Here is a 9632-nt window from a genome sequence, read left to right on the forward strand (position 1 = left end):
GCAATATCCTGAGGGATACCCAGCATGGGTTTGTTGTGGGTATATCTTGCTTGACCAATCTCATTTCCTTTTATGACCAGGTGACTTATCACCTGGACAAAGGGGAAGATATCAACGTTGTATATCTTTACTTTGAAAAAGCCTTCAATTTGGTATCCCATGATCACCTCTTGGCTAAACTGGCTAACTGTGGCCTCAACCTCACCATGATCCTCTGGCTGGGGAATTGGCTCCGCAGTAGGACCCAGAGGGTGGTGGTCAATGGGAGCCAATCATCTTGGTGTGCTGTGACCAGTGGGGTCCCTCAAGGCTCTGTCCTAGGGCCTATACTATTTAACATTTTCATCAATGATGTGGACATTGGTGTCAGAAGTGGACTGGCTACGTTTGCTGACGACACTAAACGCTGGGGTAAAGAATCCACACCTGAGGACAGGAGGGTGATCCAGGCGGATCTTGACAGGCTCATGAAATGGGCACATGAGAACCTGATGGTGTTCAACACCGAAAAATGCAAGGTTCTCCGTCTTGGGAGGAAAAACCTGCAGCATGCTTATAGGTTTGGTGGTGCTACGCTGGTTAGCACTACAGATGAAAGGAACTTGGGGGTCATGGTTGACCACAAGATGAACATGAGTCTTCAGTGTGATGCTGCAGCTAGTAAAGCAAGCAAAACGCTGGCTTGCAGCCATAGATGCTTCTCAAGCAAATCCCGGGACATCATTCTGTCATTATACTCAGCCTTGGTGAGGCCGCAGCTGGAGTACTGCGTCCAGTTTTGGGCCCCACAATTCAAAAAGGATGTGGAGAAGCTTGAGAGGGTGCAGAGGAGAGCCACGCGCATGATCAGAGGTCAGGAATACAGACCTTATGATGACAGGCTGAGAGCCATGGGGCTCTTCAGACTGGAAAAGGGCAGGCTCAGGGGTGATCTGGTGGCCACCTATAAGTTTATCGGGGTGCTCATCAGGATCTGGGGGAACGTCTGTTCACCAGAGCACCCCAAGGGATGAGAAGATCGAACGGTCACAAACTCCACTGTGACTGATTCAGGCTGGACATAAGAAAGTACTTCTTCACTGTCCAAGCCCCCAAGGTTTGGATAGACTGCCACCGGAGGTGATTCAAGCACCCACTTTGAACGCCTTCAAGACACAGTTGGATGCTTATCTTTCTGGGATCTTGCTGGGGCAGGGGGCTGGACTCGATGATCCTCTGGGGTCCCTTCCAGCCCAAATGTCTATGAAATCTATGAAACAGGTGAGACATTTGCCATTGAGGGGGTGTGCCTTGGCACATGTTAACTTGTTAATATATAGTGGTAACTTGTGCCTCTCTTATAATTGCCTTCCAGAAAACCTATGCAGAGGATGCATGGTCCCAGACCCCTCCCCCAGGATATGCTGCTTCCAGGTTGATAAATAGGTCTTGAAATCTCCCACAGGGAATTTTGTAGCCTGTAGGGGGAGGCCAAGAAGGTGGTTTTGGGAGCATGGCGCAAAACCTTTTTTCTTCCCGTGCAGAACAATAAGACATTGAAGAAGATGGGATGCTGCCATTGTACACTGTAGTTCCTGTTTTTTTGGTTCTGTTTATTTATATTTGTTGTTTTTTATTTAGTTAATTGTTTTTTTTAAAAGGTAGTGTTTAATTTTTCTATTGCATAAGGGGTTTGAGGTGGGGCAAGAGGCACTTGCGCGCTCGTCTGGACATGCCCAATAAGTGCATTCCATGGAAAGACTGGTTAATGGAGGCCAAAATTTCCCTTCATGTAAGAAAAGATGCTCCCCATGGCCACAGGTTGATTACCTTACCGGACAGCTGCCAGGTACCATGTGGGGGTAGGTGGGTGATCGTGCTATAGCCACCAGCAACAGGGACATATAGTCCAACTATATGTCCCATAGACATATAAGGCTAGGAGAATATATAGAAGTTACCAAAAATGAAAAACAAAGAGTGGAACAAGGACCTAGAGCCATCCCTCCAAATGTGCACTCAGAATGCATGCTGGGTTGTGGGGATAGTGTGCAGCTAAAAACATATTCAACTTATTCTTGCATAGAATTTTCCCATAAGACATCCCATAGCCTGCTGACACAATAATGGGTGACTGGCCACTTTTAAAGTGCTCTGCAGTCATACATATATGTGTCACAGCGTGGCTGTAATGTGCTTTCAAGGGGCTGATCATGCAACAAATGGAACTTCTGTCTGCACCCTGAGTGTGTACCTGCCACAAATAAATTGTAAGAGTAGGGCTGTATTACCTTGTAACTCAGGGATGGAGCGAGGTACCTGCCACCCCATGGGTGCAGGCCATATTTTGTCCACCCCTGTTGTAACCCAACAGCTTAGTGCCACAGTCCAGAGAATGGAAGACCAAAATTTTAGGTCTCCCTCACCCAGAAGGCATTTGAAACTTTGTCTCTCACTTCTAAACAACATTTTTTAACCACAAGGCCACAAGCTAGGCATAGCTGAATGCTCCTCTTGAAGCTGATCCCCTTCATTTTGTATTTGGTAAAATGGATAAACCGCAGTGGGATAATTTTTGCCCAGGGGACACAGCATTCAGGCTCTGCCCCCCAAATCAGAGCAGCATCCACTGAGCTACGATCTGAACCCCAAATCAGAGCAGCATCCACTGAGCTACTCTCTCTCAGCCTTGCTTGACCCCTGCTGACCTCACATACCTTCCTTCTTCCTCTTCTGGATACCCAGTGGATCAGCTTCAAGAGGGGTGCTAACAGATGTGCAGGTCCCCACTGTAATTCATGGCATTTCACAGAAAGTACCATAAGTTACAACAACCCTTTTTCCCATCCCCAAAAGAAGCTCGCTGTTAGGTCGGGGGGGAACTGAGCTCCACTTTGGAGTTGATCCAGAAGGAGCTGTGTGGCTGCAGCCTCTCTCCTCTAGCCCCACTTCAGGGGTGCTCCAATCCACCTCCCCACCCCCGCAGTGCAGGCTGGGCAAACCCCATTCCGGAGCTCCCTCCCCTCCTTCTCCCCACTCCCATCCTGCAGACAGCACCAGGGGCAGGGCTGTGATACATCAGCCATGCCCTGATCAGATAGATGTTAATGAAGGTGCTCTGCTTTGGACCACCTTCATCTGATTAAATGAGGGTTAACATTAAATGAGGGTTAATTTGTCATGCAATTAGTCACTTTTAAGGTGCTGTGCAGCTGTGCCCTTCTGTCAAGGCATGCATATAGAGCACATTCAAGGGGTTGATCATGTGACAATGTCACTTCTGTCAGTGCCTGAAGTTACAGGGGACCTTAGCTAGTGTCTCATCTGTGCCCTGGTTGTTAAAAAACTTTACTAGAAGCAGAATGTGTAGATTCAAACCCTCCTCTGAGTGAGAAGGACTAAAATCTGGGTCCCCTACTTCCTGGCAACTGCTCTAGCCAATAGGCTTTCACACTAAAAGAGCAGCAGGACTTTTTGTTTTCTTTCTTCAGCAGAAAGCATCTGCTAGTTACGGCCTCTCTGTGACTAAAGTTTAGGAGACTTACCCAATGCTACATGCATGCCTGGGTAAATCTGCTCTCTCCAAGCATCTACTTAGCCATACTGCAGCCTACTCAGCTGCTCAGAATTAAAACATTGAGCAACTATAGATACATGGCATCCAAACTGTGAGCAAGTGTCAAAAATTTCAGTTTCACAGCTATATGTGTCACTTACGCATGTAAAGGCATAATAGGACTATTTTCATAGGGCTAAATTTCCATTGAATTTCCCAATATCTGCAACAGACAGATGTGCAATCATGCCAAACAGTAATATGCTCCAAGTCCAGCAATGAAAATTATGAGACCAGCTTAAAAAAAGCATGTGACTTTTTTTTTTTTAAGATTGTATTTCATTATTTTATTGATCTACTGTTTTCAAACCCTTAAGGTGCAGTTGGGTTATGTTTGCAAGCTTTTCTCTGCAACACAAGGGCCAGAAACTTACTTTATTTCAAAATGACAATATATATTCTCACAAAATACCATGACCTTAAGAGTTGGGGAATTCAAAGCAGCACTGATCATGGTAACATGATAAAAAACAAGATATGGCACTATCAGGATCATATACGTCCCATTATTCAAGCTGTATGCCACTAAAGGGGCATGGACTAGGAGAATAGATGATACAGTTCTACTCCAGATGCCGGATGGGAAGACTGGTGCTCTGCTAAGGCATTTGAATGTTTTCACTAGGGGATGTTTGTGTGTCATACTGATGATGATTAGATAAAGAGATACAGGATTTTGTCTTGTTGAGATTCAGCTTCCTTTTCATTTCCATGGCAACACAGGAAAACTTTTGATCACTTGCTGAGACACCCCAGTATACATCAACAAAGTTTTTACCGGGATGACAGCTGACTGACAGCTTTGCTTGTAAGTTTGATTTGAACCTTCTGTATTTTATGTTCCACCACAAACCATGTGCCAGGGAAAGGTGTGAGGGAGGAGGGAGGACTAATTTCACCTAAATTGCCTTACTTAAGGCAATTTAGGTGAAATACCAGAAGTTGAGAGAATATGTTTGATTTTACTAAATTGGCATCAATAACTTAAACTGACTGCAAGGCAAGAAGTCCAAACTCCCTTGAGGCAGCAAGCACTAAAATAATCCACTACTGCAGCACTTTGAACTCCAAAGTTCCTACTCCCAAGTATTTATATTAATCTATCTCTGTAACAGCCTCCTTCATTTCTTTCTTGCTCTCAGGAGTGTAAACTTTCTTTTTTTAAAATCTTATTTGTACAGTGCCTGGCACAATGGGGCCTTAATCTTCTTTGGGAACCCCTAAAAGCAACAATCATATAAATATTAAGAATAACAGCATAGCACTAGTTATTTGTAGAATGGACACATTTTCCTTTGTTCCTAATGGCCCCAGCCTAATTATAATAAGGATGTTTCTGAGAAATGTATTTCCCAGAACCAGCTGCAAACAGCTCCACCTCTTTCTGGGGTAAACTGTTGCTAGAAAGGGATATTACAGTACCCCTGAGAAGTTTCAGCATGTTGAGACTAATAAATAAACTGATTATCAGCATTTCCCCAGTATCCATTATCCAAGGAGTTCAAAACACTTTGCTCTCAAGATGTGTCTGTGGTTTTAAATATTACCACCCCTACACTATATATGTGCAAACAGAAGCAGAGATAAATGAAATAACTCAGGGTTACAGAGTAGTTTGGTGTTGAAGTTAAGGTCAGATCCCAGGGATCGTAACCCCTTGCCTGCTGGTGTAACCTGGAGAAAACTCTCTTCCTGTATTAGAAAATCACTCTCAGTACTTTTGGAGAGAGCTGTAGGGTCAGTGACCAAGGGTTAATTACATTGTGGGTTGTGTCACTCATGCCCACAGAGCATCTCTCTCAGTCATAACAGTCACAGAAGTAAAATGGGACAGCGGCTATTGTTAGCAAAAGTGTCTCAATGTCCTGAATTGGAGCAGTTTGAATGAGCACCTGTCATGAAGATGAGCTCCTTGTTCTCTGTCAGATTAAATAACTTGCCCCAGTGCTCTTTGGTGACATCTTCATTGCTTTTTCCTGACAGAGATTCCACTAATAGTTAACACACCAGAATGTGCATTCTGCTTCACTAATCTGGAACAAAGCCTCAGCCTGTCCAGTCCATAGCTTAGCAGCTGTGACAATGCTTGAAAGCCAGACTGACATCTCTCTAACTCAGATACACATTCATGTCAGCTCTTGTAAAGTTTGCACACCAGGTAATCTTTCTTTATGCAGATGATTCTTTGCAGGCATGTAGGTTCTTGCCTGAAGACTTCTGCCAATACAAGGAGAATTAATTCTATACACCAATTATTATTTGTTTCTTTTTCCTTTTCTTGTTCTGTATGATGATTGAAAATGTTCAATAAATGTAACAGGTTGTTATTTTAAACAGCATTTAAGATTCAGCTACATGTATGTGCGCGCATGCATCGAGTTAACTGTACAGTTACACAAAACAATAATTTATGCAGGTGTACACCACAGACATGTCCTTCTTGGGCATTTGAGCTAGTGTAATTTGCAGGTGTAACTTAGGTCCTGATTTCTGACAGGTCAGTGTGCAAGGCTAGATTTTCAAACAAGTTAAGTTTGTTTTAAAAAGACACACTTGGTCACCTGTCCAGTCTACATCTGTGCCAAATCAGGTAAGTACACAGTGAAATACATTTTACTGTCCATTTTCATTAGCAGTTATAGGATATACCAGTGTAACCACTCAGATAAGCTAGACATACAGTTGACATTTTTAGTTTGGGTGTGCATGTATATGTCCAAGTCATTTGAAAACCTTGCTCAAAGACTGAAGAGGACATTGAGGCTGACTCCAGTATCTGTACCCTGGCATTTATTTTGGAGGAACGTTCTAGAGACAGGCAACTATAAGAAGCATTTCCCTAAAGCAGAGTAGCCCACAAGGGTTATTGTGCAGCCCCTGGTCTCTCACTCAGACACCACTTTGCCCACAGTTTTGATACGGTAGCAGTGAGGACCTCTCAGCTCATGTTCCTTCCTTTGGCTTCCAATTCCTGTACCTGCCCCAAAGGAGAATATGGTGCAGCCCCATGGTACTGTGGAGGGTTTCCATATGGCATGATGGAGTCGGGGAGGCTGTGGCTGGGTAGTTGAAGGTGATCCCATGCTGTGGAGCCCATGAGTACAGTGCAAAAAGAGCTACACACGTGGTGGGTGTGCAGGGGGCCTTGTACTGTGCAGCCCATAAGGCAGGGGTGGGCAAAATGTGGCTGGGGGGACGGATGCGGCCTGCCAGGCCATTCTTTCTGGCCCGCGGGGCCCCCTCAAAATTAAGAAAATTAATATTTATCTGCCCCGGCTGCCTGTCATGTGGCCCTTGATGGCTTGCCAAAACTCAGTAATTGGCCCTCCACCTAAAATAATTGCCCGCCCCTGCCATAAGTAATGTGGCCACTAAACAGACCTGCTCTAAAGCATTGGATGGAATTAGTCAACAAAGTTTACTGGTCAAGTTTACCAGTGTCCATCTCTATGTTAAATAGGAACAGGCTATGCCATTCTTATAGGATATGTTTCAGTAATGTAACCCTACAGTTTTATATGCACTTTTTGCTTGGAGATCAGCACTTGACTCAAAGGGAAGCCTCAAAACTGTGTTTTCCCTATTTTCCTAACACTCCTCTGCCCCAAAAGAAGCTCCTGGATGTTCATGTCCTTAACTCAGGTTTCATCTTCCCAAGTCTCCAGAGAGGTTTCTGAGGTTGGGTTGGTACTAAAGATGGAAACACTGGAAAAGAGCACTGGATACTTTAGGAACGTGATACAGATGTTCTGATACACACTAAGCAGTACTGACACCACAAAGATGATGTGGTGGAGGGAGAAACAGAAGCTAGATAAATTATAGTTTCATAGTGCTTAGGGTCAGAAAGGACCTAAACAGATCATCAGGTCCGACCTCCTGCCCCGGGCAGGAATGGGTGCCACGGTCATATCACCACAGCCAAATCATATCCAAATATCTGTCCAGCCTCCTCTTGAAGACTCTCAAGGTAGGAGAGAGCACCACTTCACTTGGAAGCCCATTCCAGAGCCTGGCAGCTCTGGCTGTAATTAGAATGCAAGGTTTTCCTTGTTCCTTTATCATTCTGTGATAATAAACTGCTCAGGAAAATCTGCAAACATCTAGTCCATTGTTGCTTCACCTGACATGCTAAATGGCCAGATATTTGGGGATGTTACCTCTTTACTAGTTTAAAGAATTCTACTTATCCAATCTGGAAGCATGAACAATGCAATGTAGCTAATGAGATCAATGGCACACTACTAATAGGCCTGTGTGAATAGGGAAGTATTTGATTCAGATTCAGATTCAGCCAATTCAGAGGCTAGCAACTTGATCTGGAGACTTGGATTGCTGTTCTGAATTGATTCGGCCAAATCGGCTTCAGAAGATTCAGTGCCGATTTGGAGAGATTTGGAGATTTAGCCATAGAGTATAATGGGGAATCACTGAAATACATATAACTTTCTCACTTTATGGCTGATTCAGATGAAACTTGCAGAAATGGTAGCTCCTGCTAAGGGCATGAAGTTTACCAAGATTCAGGGAGATAGATGCAGGGGTTTCTGAGAAACTGCACCCTAAGCTGCGGACAAGCAAAACTCATGACACGGGTGACATTGTGTGTGTGTTAAGGCGCAGCAGGGTGAAAACTGCAGGCATAGTAGGCCCTACTGAGGCCACGGAGCCTGCCAGCTTTCAAGAAGATAGGTGCAGGGGTTTCTGCGGAATTGCACCTCAGGCTGCTGACGGACAAAACTCATGACACGGGTGATTGTGTGACTGTGTCTGTGTTCAGGTGCAGGGGGCTCAAAACTGCAGCCTGCTAGGCCTGCTGTGGCAACAGAGCCTTCCAGCTTTCAGGGAGTCAGGTGCAGGAGGTTCTGGCTTCTGGGACCCTGCATCTCTGGCAGCTGACAGGCAAAGCTCATGACATGGGTGATTATGTGACTGACTGACTGACTGTGTCTGGGTGGGCGGGCGGTGAAAACTGCAGCCTGCTAGGCCTGCTGCAGTCACGAAGCCTGCCAGCTTTCAAGGAGATGGATGCACGGGGCTCTGGGGCCCTGCACCTCAGGTGGCTGACAGACAAAACTCGTGACATGGGTGGGTGACTCTGTGTGTGTGTGTTAAGGTGCACCCTCACTGGCACTGTGGCCTCAAGATGACATGGTAGGGTTCCCCAATGAGGCCTCCCCTACAGCCTCAGCCTGGTCTACCATTTTAAATAGCAACAGGTATAAAATAACTTAGTGAGTGCTAGCACAGTAGCACCAGCAGCATCTCAGGCAGGCACACTGTGACAGAGCCCTTCTTTCCTCTCCTGCAGGAGTTTCTTCTCCAGGATCTGTGTTAAGGCATGCCCTCACTGTGTGCCTGTGTGTCTTAAGATACACCCTCACTGGTACTGGGGCCTCTACATGACATGGTAGTGTGCCCCACTGAGGTCTCCTCCTCTCCTACAGCCTCAGTTCAGTACACCACTTTAAATAACAACAAGTAAGCACTGCAGTGCACTGCAGCAGAGTAGCACCAGCAGCATCTCAGGCAGCCAAACTGTCTTTCTTTCCTTTCCTGCAGGAGCTTCTTCTCCAGCAGCTGCCAGAGAGTTCTCCCTGTCAGCCCCAACCCTGTGGCTTAGATGTGCCCAGGACCCTGTGTCCTTCTGGTCATCTGACCGGGGACAGGTGCTAGGGGTGCTGGTCTAAGGACATGGCACTGGCAGCCAAGGTCCTTTGGGTCAATCTGGTGTCTTTTAGTAGACCAACTGAATAGTTAGAGTAATATATCTTAGCAAGCTTTCAGGTTGAAAACCCCTTTGTCAGGCTGAGGAAGCACCTGTTTTGGTCTGTGTGCATGCTGGTCCTGGATGGAAGGAATAGTAAAGAAGCCAGAGGCTGGCCTGGCACACAATGCAGGCAAGAAAGCCAGTCAGTGAAAATGGAAATGGAGGCATCAGGGGGTAAGGGACATGCTGGGATGGTGGGGGAGAAGCAAGGTGTAGCAGCGCAGGTAAAAGTGCAGAGGTGCCTGGGGTGTCAGATGTCTGGCAGGT

At 45.7% G+C, this 9632-nt stretch overlaps 1 long non-coding RNA gene across 3 annotated transcripts in view; it reads left to right on the plus strand.

The window, feature by feature from the left end:
• Positions 1 to 4312: 4312 nt before the first annotated feature.
• Positions 4313 to 9632, plus strand: part of LOC112551867 — a 49069-nt gene continuing 43749 nt past the window's right edge. For all 3 annotated transcript variants that reach the window (XR_003096188.1, XR_003096189.1, XR_003096187.1), the window contains exon 1: positions 4313 to 4403. This is a non-coding gene — a long non-coding RNA (uncharacterized LOC112551867). The remainder of the gene's footprint in view (positions 4404 to 9632) is intronic.

This window comes from Alligator sinensis, unplaced genomic scaffold (assembly GCF_000455745.1).
Source record: "Alligator sinensis unplaced genomic scaffold, ASM45574v1 scaffold568_1, whole genome shotgun sequence".
Taxonomy (NCBI): domain Eukaryota; kingdom Metazoa; phylum Chordata; order Crocodylia; family Alligatoridae; genus Alligator; species Alligator sinensis.